The sequence below is a fragment of the Tamandua tetradactyla genome, chromosome 26 (assembly GCF_023851605.1).
Source record: "Tamandua tetradactyla isolate mTamTet1 chromosome 26, mTamTet1.pri, whole genome shotgun sequence".
Taxonomy (NCBI): domain Eukaryota; kingdom Metazoa; phylum Chordata; class Mammalia; order Pilosa; family Myrmecophagidae; genus Tamandua; species Tamandua tetradactyla.
The window spans coordinates 28321853-28340163 of NC_135352.1; positions in this window are offsets into that span (position 1 = coordinate 28321853).

Sequence of the window (18311 nt, forward strand, 5' to 3'; positions counted from 1 at the left end):
TCTAAAATCTATCAAAAGCTTCTAGTGACTTTCCAAAGAAGTTGCTTAATGTTCATCTTCCAAAAAGGAAAAACAAAATTTTAAGTTTAACCAGACAGGAAATGCAAAAAGAGCATCTATGATTCTCTGACTTTTATTACACTGTCATACTTAAGTTTGGTGAAGAAATCAAGTTCAGAAGCTAGCTGAAAAGCAGTGTGTCCCCATAAGGCTGTGAATAATTGTAAGTGTCTGGAATAATTTGAAGGAATATTTAGTCTCTGATTATGAAACTGGCTAGAGTCAGACTTTGGCAATGACCCTGAAAATGAAAGCGGCATATAATTACATGGATAAAGGAATACGATCAGGAATCTATTCCCTCTCTCTCTCTCTCCCTCTAGTTCTCTTCCCCCTTCCCTCCTTCCTTTTTGCCTTCTTTCCTTCCTTCCTTCCTTCTCTCTTTCTCTGAAAGGCTCCTATTAAATTTTAGATCATCTTACAATTGGTGGTATCTTAGAATTGAGGAAATATGATGTTGGTTAGGCTGTTTGAAGGAACCACTGTGGGGTGATGAGATGGGATGATTTCAAACAAGCGAGATTGCTGGATGTCATTAGAGAAGATGCTAGAAAATGGAATCACCCTGACAGATCTGAATGTTCGCTAGAGAGGGCAGTTAAATATCATCAGCAAAGGCCAGGTACTGCCAACTTATTTGGGTCGGATGGAGAAAAGGCAAATCCTGGGTTTGAGAACCTGGCAAGTGGGTCATATGCGCAGTTAGGCAAGTGGCAGTCTCAAAATAAGAGGAGACTTTTATCTATGGTATGAACAGATGAGCAAAACAGATGGATTAAAAATAAATAAATAATAAGGGAAACAAATGTTAAAAAAAATAATAGATGGATACATGGGGAAAAATGTACCTATTGCAAAGTATGGGCTATGGCTAATATTAATATTTTAATATTCTTTCATTAACAGTTAACAAATATATCACACCAATACTATCAGTCAGTGGGTGGGGGGTGGAGGGGTAAGGGGTATGGGAGGATATGGGTTTTATTTTTATTTATTTTAACTTTTTTATTGTATGGTATAACATATATACAAAGCAAAGAAATAAAAAAAAGCAATAGTTTTCAAAGCACTTTTCAAAAAGTGGTTCCAGGATAGATCTCAGAGTTTGTCATGGGCTACCATACAATCCTGTCGCATTTTTCCTTCTAGCTGCTCCAGAATATAGGAGACTGGCAGGCTTAAATACTTTTTTATCATCATAATTGACTTTTTTTCCTTCTTTGTTTGTGAACAATAACACAAACATAAGAAAAAGCTATAAATTTCCAAGCACAGCACCACAATTAGTTGTAGAACATATTTCAGACTTTGACATGGGCTACAATTTCACAATTTTAGGTTTTTACTTCTAATTGCTCTAAAATACTGGAGACTAGAAGATGCATCATTTAATGATTCTGCATTCATATTCATTTGTTAAGTCCTGTCTTCTGTGTATAATTACACCATCACCTTTGATCTTTCCATACCTCTCATTGGGGTTGTTTGGGCTATGGCAATTCTAAACTTTTGATATTTGAATGGTCTGTCACTAATATGGGGTAGGGAGATGGAACTATCTGATGTTCTGGAGAGGCTGGGCTAGGTTTTAGGACTTATCTGGACCAGGGACCCATCTGGAGGTTGTAGGTTTCTGCCAAGTTACTCTAGTGCTTAGAACTCTTGTGGAATCTTATAAATTGCCCTAGGTGTTCTTTAGGATTGGCTGGAATGGTCCTAGTTGGGGGTTGGTACGTTATGATAGGTAGCAAGGTCTATCAGAAGCTTGCATAAGAGCAACGTCCAGAGTAGCCTCTCAACTCTATTTGAACTCTCTCTGCCACTGATACTTTATTAATTACACTTCTTTCCCCCAATTTGGTCAGGATGTAAATGTTGATCCCACAGTGCCAGGTCTGGATTCATCGCTGGGAGTCCTTTCCCATGTCGCCAGGGAGACTTTCACCCCTGGATGTCACATCCCATGTAGGGAGTAGGGCAATGATTTCACTTGCAGAGTTGGACTTAGAGAGACTGAGGCCACATGTAAGCAATGACAGAGGTCTTCCAGAAGTAACTCTTAGGCACGCCTACAGGTAGTCTAAACTTCTATGCTACTCATGTAAGCTTCACAAGAGTAACCCTCATGATCGAGGGCATGGCCTATTGATTTGGGTGTCCATGAAGTTTGACACAGTATCAGGGGATTCTCTGATGGTAAGGTTTAATAGTTTCATAGTCTTTATCCCCTCCCTCAGGGGGCTTTGCCAATACTTTTCAATTATCTGCTTAATATACTCTAGGATGTTTCCAGGCATTATGCTAATCTATACAGTTTTAAAGGACCTCTTTCTCATTCTGTGCTCTCTGTGTTTCAGTTGTTCAAATGAGCTATACAGATAGGTTGGATTAGATGATGCACTACAGAAAATTTCAGTTCCAGACCAAATAAAACTTTCTTCCATTGGTATCGAAGAATATGTGTGGTTCTAAAATAAAAACACTGTCTTCCTTACCCTTATATTCTGAATTACTTTAACCCCAACCTGTTCAGCTCCATTCCTATATTTAAATATCAGTTTATATATATAAAACACCCTCTCAGAATCTAGAAATATCAATCACCACTCGGACTTAATGTGTCTGCTTTAAAAGCTTACAATCTAGGCCCCTGTTTTCTTATAAGCATTTTCTAATGGTGACCATACTATTGTTGTTTTTTTGTTTCTGGCTTATTTTGTCTTGCCAAATGTCCCACGTGTTCATTCACATCATTGTAGGCCTCATGACATTGTTCATTTTTGTAGCTGTACAGCCTTTGTTCATAAGTATGCACCATCATTTGCCATTCTACTTCTCCATCAGTGCATCCTTCAGCAACCTGCATTTATCAGGCATCATGTAGAGTGCTGAAAGTCCACAGTCTATCAACAGTCTCAATTTTAGATAATTTCATTGTTCCCAAGAGACAGAAAACCAATAAGCACATCCTCACCAATTAGGAAATTTAAACCTCCCCTTAGCTCTTGTCCCTCATCCCATTATTTCTCTCTGCTGTTGCTGTGGTAGTGCTGATGGCTTCCTTTTGAACATAGCTCATAGCATACAATAGCAGTTTCCTCCCTGTACTATGGACTTAAACACTGTTTATACAAGAATCATATCTTTGGAGGTGGGGCCAAGATGGCAGCTTAGCAATTTGAGCGTTTTAGTTCGTCCTCCAGAACAACTACTAAATAACCAGAAACAGTACAGAACAGCTCCAGGGGCACACATCAGTCCACATCAGTGACTGGACACACAGCGTACCCTAGGCTGGACCAGCTGGACCGGCTACAAGCCCCCCCAAACCGTGAGTTCCCCAAGCTGCGATGGCCAGCGCCCCTTCCCCACAGGCTGCTTCCCAGATGGGAAAGGAAAGAGACTTTACCAGCAACAGGGGTTGAGCCCAACCAAACGCCAATTGTGGAATTAATGAACAAATGCTTACTACTAAAAATAGGCCCCCAGTTCAGGTGAACCTGGTTAAAGCAGAGGTTGCTTATTTTTGTCCCAGCGCCAAGGGGGCAGGGCTGATGGAAAAAGCAAAAATGGAAAGAAACAGAGGTTTTTGTGGTTGTGTTTCTATAAAGTCTTCACTGCCTTTGGATACACCAGCAGAGCTTCTCAGGCTGCAACTGCCCCAGCCATAAGCAGAAACAAGCTCGTTTGAGGGATTGTCTGGAGCCTGTGTTTTCCCCAGGTGAGGGGTGAAGCCCAACTCAGGTGGAATCCCTTCCTCAAGGAATTCAGACCCCAGGGCTTGGTAATTTGAAGCCATTAAAACCAGCCTACAACCTCTCCTCTGTCTCCACCATGCCCCCAGCAGGGAGAGTCTGCCAAAGTTAAAGGTATCTTATGCTGGTGGGACCTGCAGGCATGCAAGTGCCACATACTGGGCAGGATAAGAAAAGCAGAGCCCAGAGTCTTCACAGGAAAGTCTTTCAACCTGCTGGGTCTCACCCTCAGGGAAAACCAACACAGGTGACTCTTTCCTCCTGATAGGAGGCCAGTTTGGTCTGGGAAAATCCGGTTGGGGTCTATAATACCTAAAAGACCCTCCCAAGGGTTGGGGGAAAAAGGCACCATACAAGCAGGGCAAGAAACAAGAAGACAAGAATGGAAAAATTCTCATCTGTTAAACAAAACCTAAGCTAGAGGTTCAGAAAAAGCTGAACTGAATGTCAAAGAACAGATAGACAACAAATTCATCCAGCAAGAAAACCCCAGGTAAAAGAAGTGACAGCAATCTCCTGAATAAACTAATTAAGGTAATTAAATGTATAGATGCCAGTGAAAAATAACAAATCACAATAGGAAAATTGAAGATATGGCCCAGTCAAAGGAACAAACCAACGATTAAATGAGATACAGGAGCTGAAACAATTAATTCAGAATATACGAAAAGACATTGAAAACCACATCAAAACTCAAATCAATGATTTGAGGGAAGATATAAAGAAGGCAAGGAATGAACAAAAAGAAGAAATTGAAAATCTGAAAAAACAAATCACAGAACTCATGGGAATGAAAGGCACAGAAGAAGAGATGAAAAAAAAAAAACAATGGAAACCTACAATGGTAGATTTCAAGAGGCAAACGATAGGGTTAGTGAACTGGAGGATGGAACATCTGAAATCCAACAAGACAAAGAAAATATAGGGAAAAGAATGGAAAAATATGAGCAGGGACTCAAGGAATTGAATGATAATATGAAGCACACAAATATACATGTTGTGGGTGTCCCAGAAGGAGAAGAGAAGGGAAAAGGAGGAGAAAAACTAATGGAGGAAATTTTCACTGAATATTTCCCAACACTTATGAAAGACTTAAAATTACAGATCCAAGAAATGAAGCATACCCCAAAGAGTATAGATCCAAATAGACGTACTCCAAGTCACTTACTAATCAGAATGTCAGAGGTCAAAGAGAAAGAGAGAATTTTGAAAGCAGCAAGAGAAAAGCAATCCATCACATACAAGGGAAGCCCAATAAGACTATGCGTAGATTTCTCAGCAGAAACCATGGAGGCGAGAAGACAGTGGGATGATATATTTAAATTATTAAAAGAGAAAAAGTGCCAACCAAGAATTCTGTATCCAGCAAAATTGTCCCTCAAAGATGAGGGAGAAATTAAAACATTTTCAGACAAAAAATCACTTAGAGAATTTGTGGCCAAGAGACCAACTCTGTAAGAAATACTAAAGGAAGCACTAGAGACAGATAGGAAAAGACAGAAAAGACAGGTATGGAGAAGAGTATAGAAAGGAAGACTATGAGTAAGGTAAAAAGAAGGAAAATTAGATATGACATATAAAATCCAAAACGCAAAATGGTAGGAGAAAGTACTTCCCATACAGTAATAATACTAAATGTTAATGGATTAAACTCCCCAATCAAAAGACATAGACTGGCAGAATGGATTAAAAAACAGGATCCATCTATATGCTTTCTACAGGAAACCCATCTTAGACACAAAGATAAACATAGGTTGAAAGCAAAAGGCTCAGAGAAGATATTTCATGCAAATAACAATCAGAAAAGAGCAGGAGTAGCTATACTATATCCAACATATTAGGCTTCAAATGTAAAACAGTTAAAAGAGATAAAGAAGTATACTATGTATTGAATAAAAGGGACAATTCAGCATGAAGACATAACAATCATAAATATTTATGCACCGAGCAAGAACGCTCCAAATTACATGAGGCAAACACTGAAAACACTGAAAAGAGAAATAGACACATCTACCATAATAGTTGGAGACTTCAATTCCCTACTCTCACCAATGGACAGAACATCTAGACAGAGGATCAATAAAGAAACAGAGAATTTGAATAATACAATAAATGAGCTAGACTTAACAGACATGTATAGAGCATTATACCCCACAACAACAGGATACACCTGTTTCACAAGGGCTCATGGAACATTCTCAAAGACAGACCATAAGCTGGGTCACAAAGCAAGTCTCAACAAATTTAAAAAGATTGAACTCATACAAAAACACTTTGTCGGCTCATAAAGGAATGAAGTTGGAAATCAATAATAGGCAGAGTGCCAGAAAATTCACAAATATGTGGAGATTCAACAACACACTCTTAAGCAACCAGTGGGTCAAGGAAGAAATTACAAGAGAAATCAGTAAATATCTCGAGGCAAATGAAAATGAAAACACAACATATCAAAACTTGTGGGATACAGAACAGGCAGTGCTGAGAGGGAAATTTATTGCCCTAAATGCCTATATCAAAAAAAAAAGAAGAAGAAATGGCAAAAATCGAGGGATTAACTGTTCACCTGGAAGAACTAGAGAAAGAACAGCAAACTAACCTGAAAGCAAGCAAAAGGAAAGAAATAACAAAGATTAGAGCAGAAATAAATGAAACTGAGAACATGAAAACAATTGAGAAAATCAATAAAGCCAGAAGCTGATTCTAGGAGAAAATCAATAAGATTGATGGACCCTTAGCAAGATTGACAAAAAGAAGAAGTGAGAGGATGCAAATAAATAAGATCAGAAATGGAAGAGGTGACATAACCACTGACCCCACAGAAATAAAGTAAGTAAGGACAGGATACTATGAACAACTTTATGCTAATAAATACAACAATGTAGATGAAATGAACAACTTCCTAGAAAGGCATGAACAACCAGCTTCGACTCGAGAAGATATAGATGACCTCAACAAACCAATCGCAAGGAAAGAAATTGAATCAGTCATTAAGAAACTCCCAAAAAAGAAAAATCCAGGACCAGATGGCTTCACATGTGAATTCTACCAAACATTCCAGAAAGAATTAGTACCAATCCTACTCAAACTCTTCAAAAAAATTGAAGAGGAGGAAAAGCTACCTAACTCATTCTACAAAGCCAACATCACCCTTATACCAAAGCCAGACAAAGATATTACAAACAAAGAAAACTGCAGACCAATCTTTCTAATGAATATAGATGCAAAAATCCTCAACAAAATTCTAGCAAATCGAATCCAGCAGCACATTAAAAGAATTATACATCATGAAGTAGGATTCATCCCAGGTATGCAAGGATGGTTCAACATAAGAAAATCAATTAATGTAATACACTGTATAAACAAATCAAAGCAGAAAAACCACATTATCATCTCGATTGATGCAGAAAAGGCATTTGACAAAATTCAACATCCTTTTCTGTTGAAACACTTCAAAGGATAGGAATAGAAGGGAACTTCCTTAAAATGACAAAAGGAATATATGAAAAACCCACAGCTAATATCATCCTCAATGGGGAAAAACTGAAAACTTTCCACCTAAGATCAGGAACAAGACAAGGACGTCCACTATCACCACTGTTATTCAACATTGTGCTGGAAGTTCTAGCCAGAGCAATTAGACAAGAAAAGAAATACAAGGCATCAAAATTGGAAAGGAAGAAGTGAAACTCTCACTGTTTGCAGATGATATGATACTATATGTTGAAAACCCTGAAAAATCCACAGCAAAACTACTAGAGCTAATAAATGAGTACAACAAAGTGGCAGGTTACAAATTCAACACTCAAAAATCTGTACTGTTTCTGTACACTAGTAATGAACAATCTGAGGGGGAAATCAAGAAATACATTCTATTTACAATTGCAACCAAAAGAATAAAATATTTAGGAATAAATTTAACTAAAGAGACAAAAGACCTATACAAAGAAATCTACAAGAAATTGTTAAAAGAAATCAGAGAAGACCTAAATAGATGGAAGGGCATACCATATTCATGGATTGGAAGACTAAATACAGTTAAGATGTCAATTCTACCTAAATTGATCTACAGATTCAATGCAATACCAATTAAAATCCCCAAAACTCAATTTTCAGAAATAGGAAAACCAATAACCAAATTTATCTGGATAGGCAGGGTGCCCCAAATAGCTGAAAGTATCCTGAGAAAAAAAAGTGAAGTTGGAGGTCTCATGCTACCTGACTTTAAGGTATATTATGAAGCTACAGTGGTCAAAACAGCATGATACTGGCATAAAGATAGATATACTGACCAATGGAATCGAATAGAGTGTTCAAATATAGACCCTCTCATCTATGGACAATTGATCTTTGATAAGGCAGTCAAGCCAACTCACCTAGGACAGAACAGTCTCTTCAATAAATGGTGCCTAGAGAACTGGATATCCATAGGCAAAAGAAGGAAAGAGGACCCATATCTCACACCCTATACAAAAGTTAACTCAAAATGGATCAAAGACCTAAACATTAGGTCTAAGACCATAAGACTGTTAAGACAAAATAAAGTTATGAATTATGTAACAACATGGATGGACCTTAAGGACATTATGCTGAGTGAGATTAGCCAAAAACAAAAGGACAAATACTGTATGGTTTCACTGATATGAACTGACATTAGTGAATAAACTTGGAATATTTTGTTGGTAACAGAGACCATCAAGAGATAGAAATAGGGTAAGATATTGGGCAATTGGAGCTGAAGGGGTACAGATTGTGCAACAGGACTGAATATAAAAACTCAGAAGTGGATAGCACAATACTACCTAACTGCAATACAATTATGTTAAAACACTGAATGAAGCTGCATGTGAGAATGATAGAGGGAGGAGGGCTGGGGGCATAAATAAAATCAGAAAGAAAGATAAACAATAAAGATTGAGATGGTATAATCTAGGAATGCCTAGAATGTATGATGATAGTGACTAAATGTACAAATTTTAAAAATGTTTTTGCATGAAGAAGAACAAAGGAATGTCATTACTGCAGGGTGTTAAAAATAGATGGTAATTAATATTTTAAAATGTCACCTTATGTATGAGACTAAAGCAAAAAATGTTTATTAGGTGCAAAATTTATATTTTGACTAGTTCATTTCCTAATATAACTTATGTAGATAGCCTGATTGAACACCATAAGTACTTGGAATCTTGGGTAGGACATGAAATTTTGTTGGTTTGTCCAGAGTGATGCCCCGATGAATTCCAGAGTGATTTGATCAGTGAGTGGAAAAGTATTTGCAAAGTCTTGCAATAGTGAGAACAGGGAGAAATTCAACTTCCCCAAGTTGAATCCTTGATATTCTCACAAGCAGCGTCAACAACCAAAGCTACAGGCTGAACCCCCAGTCTTGGGGTTTGTTCATATGAAACTTAACCCCACAAAGGATAAGTCAAGCCTACTTAAAATTTAAGCCTAAGAATCACCCCCAAGAGAGCCTCTTTTGTTGCTCAGATGTGGCCCCTCTCTCCAGCCAACACAACAAGCAAACTCACCACCCTCCCCCTGTCTACATGGAACACGACTCCCAGGGGTATGGACCTTCCTGGCAATGTGGAACAGAAATCCTAGAATGAGCTGAGACTCAGCATCAAGGGATTGAGAAAACCTTCTCGACCAAAAGAGGGAAGAGTGAAATAGACAAAGTGTCAATGGCTGAGAGGTTCCAAACAGAGACGAGAGCTTATCCTGGAAGTGATTCTTACGCATTAAATAGATATCACCTTGTTATCCAAGATGTAATGGAGAGGCTGGAGGGAACTGCCTGAAAATGTAGAGCTGTGTTCCAGTAGCCATGTTTCTGATGATGATGATATAGCTTTCACAATGTGACTGTGTGATTGTGAAAACCTTGTGTCTGATGCTCCTTTTATCTACCTTGTCAACAGATGAGTAGAACATATGGAATAAAAATAAATAATAGGAGGAACAAATGTTAAAATAAATTTAGTTTGAAATTCTAGTGATCAATGAAAGGGAGAGGTAAGGGGTATGGTATGTATAAATTTATTTTTCTGTTTTTGTTTTATTTCTATGTTGTCTTTCTATTTCTTTTTCTGAATTGATGCAAATGTTCTAAGAAATGATCATGATGATGAATATGCAACTATATGATGATATTGTGAAGTACTGATTATGTATGTAGAACGGAATGATCATATATTAAGAATGTTTGTGTTTCTTTCTTGTGATTTTTAAAAAAATTTTTAAATTAATAAAAAAAAATAGTTCCACAGAAAGCAAATAGGGCTTTTTAAATTTAATTTTATATTTTACTTGCTTGATATCAATACTGAACTAAATGGTGACTCCCCAAAAGATTCGTCCCGGAAGTTGTGAATGTGAGCTTTTTTTTTTCAGACATAATTAAGTTTAGAACCTTGAGGTGAGATCATCTTGAACTATCCAGGTGGACCCTAAATCCAATGACAAGTGTCCATAGAAGAAGCATAGATAGGAGAAGATGGACGGGGGGGGAGGCTCGTATGTAGACAGAGGCACGAATTTAAGACGTGGCCACAAACCAAGGAATGCCAAAGATTGTCAGAAGCTAAAGAATCTGGAAAGGATGAAGAATGAATTCTCCCCTAGACCCTACAGAGGGAGCAGGGCACTGCCAAAATCTTGTTTTCAGACTTTTGGTCTCTTGAACTGTGAGAATAAATATCTGTTGTTTTATGCTCTTCATTTGGTTGCAGCAGTCACAGGAAACTAATTGAGCATTCCTTTTCGATGCCATTTTAAAAATCCTCATTACTATTATTATTTTTAAAGATTAAGGTATAATTTACAGGCAGTAAACTTAATTTTTAAAAAGATACCCAATTCTATGAGTTTTGACAAGTGCAAAGCTGTATAAACCACCACCAGAATCATGCTGTAGAACAGATCTTTCCTTCTGAAAAATTCCCTCTTGCCCCTTTGTCATCATTCCCTCTTGTGCTGGTTTGAATATTGTGTACCCTAGAAAAGCCATGTTCTTTCATATGTTTCAATAATGCTGAATGGGATCTTTTTGATTGAGTTGCTTCCATGGAGATGTGACCCACCCAATTTTGGGTGGGACCTTTTGATAAGGTGGCTCCCATGGAGAGATGTCTCTACCCATCCAAGGTGAGTTGTTTGCTGTTGTCCTTTAATAGGGAACAATTTGGGGAAAAGCTTTAGTGCCCACATAGCCAGAGACCTTAGGAGATGCAGAGTGAAAATGCTCCTGGGGACATGATTTGAAGATGTTGGAAGCTAGCAGACATCGCCATGTGCCTTCCCGGCTGATGGAGGTGTCCAGAAGCCAAAGACCCTGGCAGATGCCATCCACAAGCCTTCCCAGCTGACAGAGCTGTTCCGGACAGCATAAGCCTTTCTGGAATGAAGGGAACCTCTTGTTGGTGCCTTAATTTTGACATTTTCAGGGTCTTAGAACTGTAAACTTGCAACTTAATAAATTCTCTTTTAAAAAGGCATTCTGGGATGGTGCAATGATGGTTCAGTGGCAGAATTTTCACCTCCCATGCTGCAGACCTGAGTTCAATTCCCAGAGCCTGCCTTTGCCAAAAAAAAAAGCCATTCCATTTCTGATATACCACCTTCCAGCACTTTTAACAAACTAATACACACTTTCAACCTAAGACCTTACCTTGGCATCCAATTATTAACATTCAGTCCCTATATTTTGCCTTTTCTAGAGTTTTGTATATATATGAAATTATACATAGCTTTTTTTAAACTTATTTATTTATTTATTTATTTTAAACTAAAATGATGTTTTTTTAACATATGATCATTCCGTTCTACATATACAATCAGTAATTCACAATATCATCACATAGTTGTATATTCATCATCATGATCATTTCTTAGAACATTTGCATCAATTCAGAAAAAGAAATAAAAAGACAACATAAGAAGAAATAAAACGAAAACAGAAAAAATAATTATACACACCATACCCCTTACCCCTCCCTTTCATTGATCACTAGCATTTCAAACTAAATTTATTTTAATATTTGTTCCCCCTATTATTTATTTTTATTTCATATGTTCTACTCATCTTTTGACAAGGTAGATAAAAGGAGCATCAGACACCAGGTTTTCACAATCACACAGTCACACTGAGAAAGCTATATCATACAATCATCATCAAGAAACATGGCTACTGAAACACAGCTGTACATTTTCAGGCAGTTTCCTCCAGCCTCTCCATTACATCTTGAATAACAAGGAGATATCTACTTAATGCGTAAGAATAACCTCCAGGATAGTTTCTCGACTCTGTTTGGAATCTCCCAGGCATCGACACTTGTCTCATTTCACTCTTCCTTCCTTTGGTCGAGAAGGTTTTCTCAATCCCTTGGTGCTGTGTCTTAGCTCATTGTAGGGTTTTTCTCAATCCCTTGATGCTGAGTCTCAGCTCACTCCAGGATATCTGTCCCATGCTGCCAGGAAGGTCCACACCCCTGGGAGTTATGTCCCACATAGACAGGGGGAGGGTGGTGAGTTTGCTTGCTATGTTGGCTGGAAAGAGAGGCCACATCTGAGCAACAAAAGAGGCTCTCTTGGGGGTGACTCTTAGGCTTAAATTTTAAGCAGGCTTGACCTATCCTTTGTGGGGTTAAGTTTCATATGAAAAAACCCCAAGACTGGGGGCTCAGCTGATAGCTTTAGTTGTCTACACTGCCTGTGAGAATATCAAGAATTCAATTTGGGGACGTTGAATTTTCCCCCGTTCTCACCATTCCCTGAAGGGAACTTTGCAAATAGCTTTTTATTCACTGATCAAATCACTCTGGGATTATTGGGGCATCACTCTGGACAAACCAACAAAATCTCATGTGCTACTCAAGGTTCCATGTACTTATGGTGTTCAATTAAGCTATCTACATAAGTTATATTAGAAAATGCACTAGTCAAAATATAAATTTTGTACCAAATACATAGCCTTTTGAATCTGGCTGCTTTCCTTAGCATAATGTATTTGAGATGTGTTGTTGCATGTATTAGAACTTTATTTTTTTACTGCTGAGTAATATTCCAATGTAAGGAAATATCAGATTGTTCATCCTTTCACCCAATGAAGGAGATGTAGGTTGTTTTCAGTTTTGATGGTGATGGATTAAAGGGTCAATAAGCATTTGTTTTCTAGTTTTTGTGTGGCAGCAAATTCTCATTTCATTTGGTTAAATATGTAGGAGTGAGATTGCTAGGTATAGGGTAAGTGTGTATTTAACTTTTTAAAAAAAATTTCAAATCTGTTTTCCAAAATGTATTATTTTACATTCCCACTAGTGATGCATGGAAGTTCCAGTTGGTCTAGTCTTCACCAGCACTTATTATTAATGGTCATTTAAAAAAAATTTTAGCCATTCCAATAGGTACATGTAGTATCTCACTGCATTTTTAATTTTTATTTCCTTGGTGATTGTGCTGATTGAGGCTGTTGTGTATTCCAGAGATGTCATGCTCTTTTGGTCCTGGTCCAGTTTTGTGGGGCCACACCTATTGTTTAAGGTGGAGACTCTTGATTAAGTTGTTTCCATGGAGATGTGACCCACCCAACTGTGGGTGAAACCCTTTGATTTGGTGGTTTCCATGGAGATGTGTCTCCAATTCTAGGTGGGTCTTAATCTGCTTACTGGAGTCTTTTAAAAGGAACCATTTTGGAAAAATCTCAGAGCTGACACAAAGAGAGACATTTGAAGATGCTGAAAGAAAATGCCCTCCAGGGAAGCTGTTTGAAACCGAAATCCAAAGGACCAGCAGATGCCAGCCCCATTTCTTCCCAGCTTACAGAGGTGTTCTAGATGCCATGGGCCTGTCTTTAGTCAATGTATCTTTCTCTGGATGCCTTAGTTTGAACATTTTTATGGCCTTAAAACTGTGAAATTATAACTTAATAAACGCCCTTTATGAAAGCCAACCCATTTCTTGCATTCTGGCAGCATTAGCAAACTAAAACAGTGACTAATGATGTTGAACATCTTTTTCATCTTTAATAAGGTTTTAAACCAAGTTAGACAGATATTTCACTGCAGGATGACTCAGAGTCTTTAATGTATTAATGAACATATTAATGAACATGTTGATGAACAATTTATACCAATGAAATATGTGAGTTCCTCATGGAATTCTTTTCCTAAGATGTCTTCCAAGACTAGACTTCTAGCAAGTACATTTTAATTAACACTGGCCAACATGACCAGGTATACACTCTTCTGGAGAGCATTTGCTCTGTTTCCAACCAGTTCATTCAATCTTATTTCCCTTTGGTTTCAACAGAAACTTTTTGGGGTATCAAATATATGAATTCCAAGCTTTTTCTTGTGCATTTTGTGCTGGTTTGAAAGGATTTGTTTACCTTCGAAAAGCCATGTCTTAATACTAATCCAATCTTGTGGAAGCAGCCATTTCTTTTAATCCCTATTCAGTACTATATAGGTTGGAAACTTGATTAGGTTATCTCCATGGATATGTGACTCACCCAATTATGGGTATTAACCTTGGCTTAGAGGGAGATGTGACTCCACCCGTTCCAGATGGGTCTTGATTAGTGTGCTGGTTTGAGAGGAAGTATGCCCCCTAAGAAAAGCCATGTTTTAATATAAATCCCATTTCTTAAAGGTAGAATAATCCCTATTCAATACTGTATATTTGAAACTGTAATGAGATCATCTCCCTAGGTGATGTGATTTAGTCAAGAATGGTTGCTTAACTGGATTAGGGGATGACATGTCTCCACCCATTTGAGTGGGTCTTGATTGGTTTATTGGAGTCCTATAAAAGAGGAAACATTTTGGAGATTAGGAGAGATTCAGAGAGAGCAGAACGATGAAGCCATGAGATGCAGAGAGTCCACAAGCCAGCAACCTTTGGAGATGAAGAAGGAAAACTCCTCCTGGGAAGCTTCATGAAACCAGAAGCCAGGAGAGAAAGCTAGCAGATGATGCCATATTCACCATGTGCCCTTCCAGCCGAGAGAGAAGCCCTGACTGTGTTCGCCATGTGCCTTCTCACTTGAGAGAGAAACCCTGAACTTCATCGGCCTTCTTGAACCAAGGTATCTTTCCTTAGATGCCTTTGATTGGACATTTCTTTAGACTTGTTTTAATTGGGACATTTTCTTGGCCTTAGAACTGTAAACTAGCAACTCATTAAATTCTCCTTTTTAAAAGCCATTCCATTTTTGGTATATTGCATTCTGGCAGCTAGAAAACTAGAACAATTAGTTTACTGGAATTCATTAAAAGAAGTATTTTGGAGAGAGAGTGAGCAGCAGAGACATGAGAACTCCAGAGCCCATGTAGCCAGAGACCTTTGGAGGTGAAGAAGAAAAATGTCCCGAGGGAAGCTTCATGAAACAAGAAGCCTGGAGAGAAAGATAGCAGATGTCACCATCTTCGCCATGTGCCTTTCCAGTTGAAAGAGAAATCCTGAACATCATCGGCCTTCTTGAACCAAGGTATCTTTCCCTGGATGCCTTAGATCAGACATTTCTATAGTCTTGCTTTAATTTGAACATTTTCATGGCCTTACAACATGTAAAGTTACAACTTAATAAATTCCTCCTTTTAAAAGCCATTCTGTTTCTAGTATATAGCATTCCATTAACTAGCAAACTAGAACACCACCTACCTGCTTGGAATGGCTTCCATTCTTCTTGTATTTTCCCCTTAACCTACATAGCTTTGCCAGTTTGGCTCATGCCTCTTCTACCCCATGGTAATTTCTCCTTTCTCTGATTTCCCTTGGGGATTCTTGACCCTGCCTAGCTTTTTTCTATATTTTCCCAAAATGACTCTGCTCCATTTTTCTAACTGGAAGGCCCTGATGTCCTAGACCTTTTTAAAAGTCCATGGGTACATGGAGCACTGTGCATGGCTACTGATTAGAAATACATGTTGAATTCATATCACTTTAAGTTAATGGGCAGTTATGTCAGTTCAGTAAAACCTTAGCTCTCCACTTAGCCAAACACCAAGAGCAAATGTCAAAATGAAAAGACTGTTCACAATTCCTGGATGTTCTAGTTTGCTAGCTGCCAGAATGCAATATACAAGAAATGAAATGGCTTTTTAAAAGGAGAATTTAATAAGTTGCTAGTTTACAGTTCTAAGGCTGTGAAATTGTCCAAGTCAAAACAAGTCTATAGAAATACCTCATCTAAGGCATCCAGGGAAAGATACCTTGGTTCAAGAAGGCAGGTAACGTTCAGAGTTTCTCTCTCAGCTGGAAGGGCACATGACGAATATGGCAGCATTTGCTGGCTTTCTTTCCAGGCCTCTTGCTTCATGAAGCTCTCCAGGAGGCATTTTCCTTCTTCCTCTCCAAAGGTCGCTGGCTGGTGGACTCTGGTTCTCTTGTCCTTCTCTCGTGGTTCTGTGGCTCTCTCATTCTTAAAAAGGAACTCTCTCTGAAATGTCTCCTCTTCTATAGGATTCCAGTAAATGAATCAAGACCCACATAGAATGGGTGGAGACATATCTCCACATAATGAAGTTTAATATCCACAATTGATTGAGTCACATCTCCATGGAGATAACCTGATCAAGTTTTCAACCTATAGTCCTGAATAGTTTCTTCTAATCTATTAGAAGAAACCGTTGCTCTCACAAGATTGATTAGAATTAAAACATGGTTTTCTCCAACATTTTCTAGGGTACATAAATCCTTTCAAATTGGCACATTGGCTTAATGGGGAAAAGACATTTAATTGAAAATATGAAGCTCACTGCTGGTTCTCCTGAAACTTGTAGTTGAAACTAGGACTCTATGACAGAAGCTTGCCAACAAAATCCCCAGACCATTTTTTTCTACTTTGACACATTGGTCATGAAATCAATGAAGTAGGGAGGAGATTACCCAGTCCATCCTTATCTCTAAATTGGGTTGTACCCATGATAAGAAGAAGGTAATGGAGCCTGTGACATCCAGGTGTCCAAGCCCCCTCCTCAGTGGTTCTCTCACCTGCTTCAGTAAAACACTCACACCCAACTCCTTCACCAAGAGGTGACAGGTCAGGCAGATGGTGAGACAAAAGCAACCAAAGATGCCAGCGTTACCATCAGGTGCAGTGGCAGCTGCCTTCCCACATCTCAGCTTTGTGAGCATCTCAGCTTTGCTGTGGCATCAGTCTGGGTGGCAGAAACCAGTGGGACATGATTCAGCCAGTTCACAGTGGCCCTGCTTTCTGTGCTTTTCTCTTTCAACAAAGATCATTTGAGCATCTACTATTCATCAAACATTGTAGAAGTTCCTGGGGGATACAGGTATGAATATAATATGATCCTTGACCCAAGGATGTATCATTTTGATAGGATACAGATGTGTATAAAACTTTCAACCTATATCCAGAGGTTGTAGGCTTTGCTTCTTAGGTTATGCCATTGGTGTTGGTGAGTTGGGAAGGAAATAAGATCCTGATGGCAGTCACAGATTTGTATTGCTCTGACTCTCAAAAGTCTAGGTGCTTCCATGAGTTTATGAAGTCCTCTGTTCCTTTTGGCAGCCACAAGGCAACACATGTCTTCCTTCTTTGTCTGTCCACATTCACTGTGATCAGCTTTCCCTAACACATGGAATGCACATATGAATGCCCACCTTAGGCACCCTGCATTGCTGGTGTTGGCCAAAGGCCCCATATATGTCCCTTCCCACCTCTGTCACTGGAGAGATACAGAGATGTCTCCTGGTCTGGTCCACTGTCCAATCCCTTGTGTCCATTCTCCAATCTAAACCTGCTTCAATGTGAGTAGCCTTAAGTGGGCATGAGTCTTCTTCAGAACAACTTGTACTCCATTTTGGTAACCAGGCTTCAGAGTTGTACCTCTTAACCTAGAACTCAAACTACAAACTATGACTGCCCTAGCTCATTCAACGCTTTTGTGAGAATTGGAGCAAAGCACCTACTTCTGCCAGATGGATGCAGCCCCATGCAAGTGTCGTAGCTTGGTGAGTGGAGTAAAGGCTGGATTCCAGCCCCATTTTACCCCCTTGACTGGTTGCCCTTTAAAAATCATAATTAAACAAGTGACAAAAAAAAATAATAACAATCCAGATGGCATGGGCCCTCACTAGATTATTGCAAGGTATTAACTGCCTTCACAATTGTTTGCTGACTATTTCTAACTTTTCCAATGTTTTGTCTGACTTGAGCTCAAGGGCAGGCTTACCAGGGCTTTCCATCACGACAATCTGATGACACTGCAATTGACCTTCCCAAGAAAATCCACTGGGCACAGTTCTGCTTGGCCTCCTCAAGAGACCACCACTGCTACCAGCCTGAGGCAAGCGGACACCACCACTCTTCTCTGCACTCTTCTTGCATCTCACCTCATGGGTCTGAATTTTCATTAATTCCTCACAGCATGGCTGAGGACACATTGTAACATTTAATAAGGTTTCACTGGAGTTTCAAGGACAAAGGAAGGGCCATAAAGCCAGGAAATAATTTACAGATATTGCACA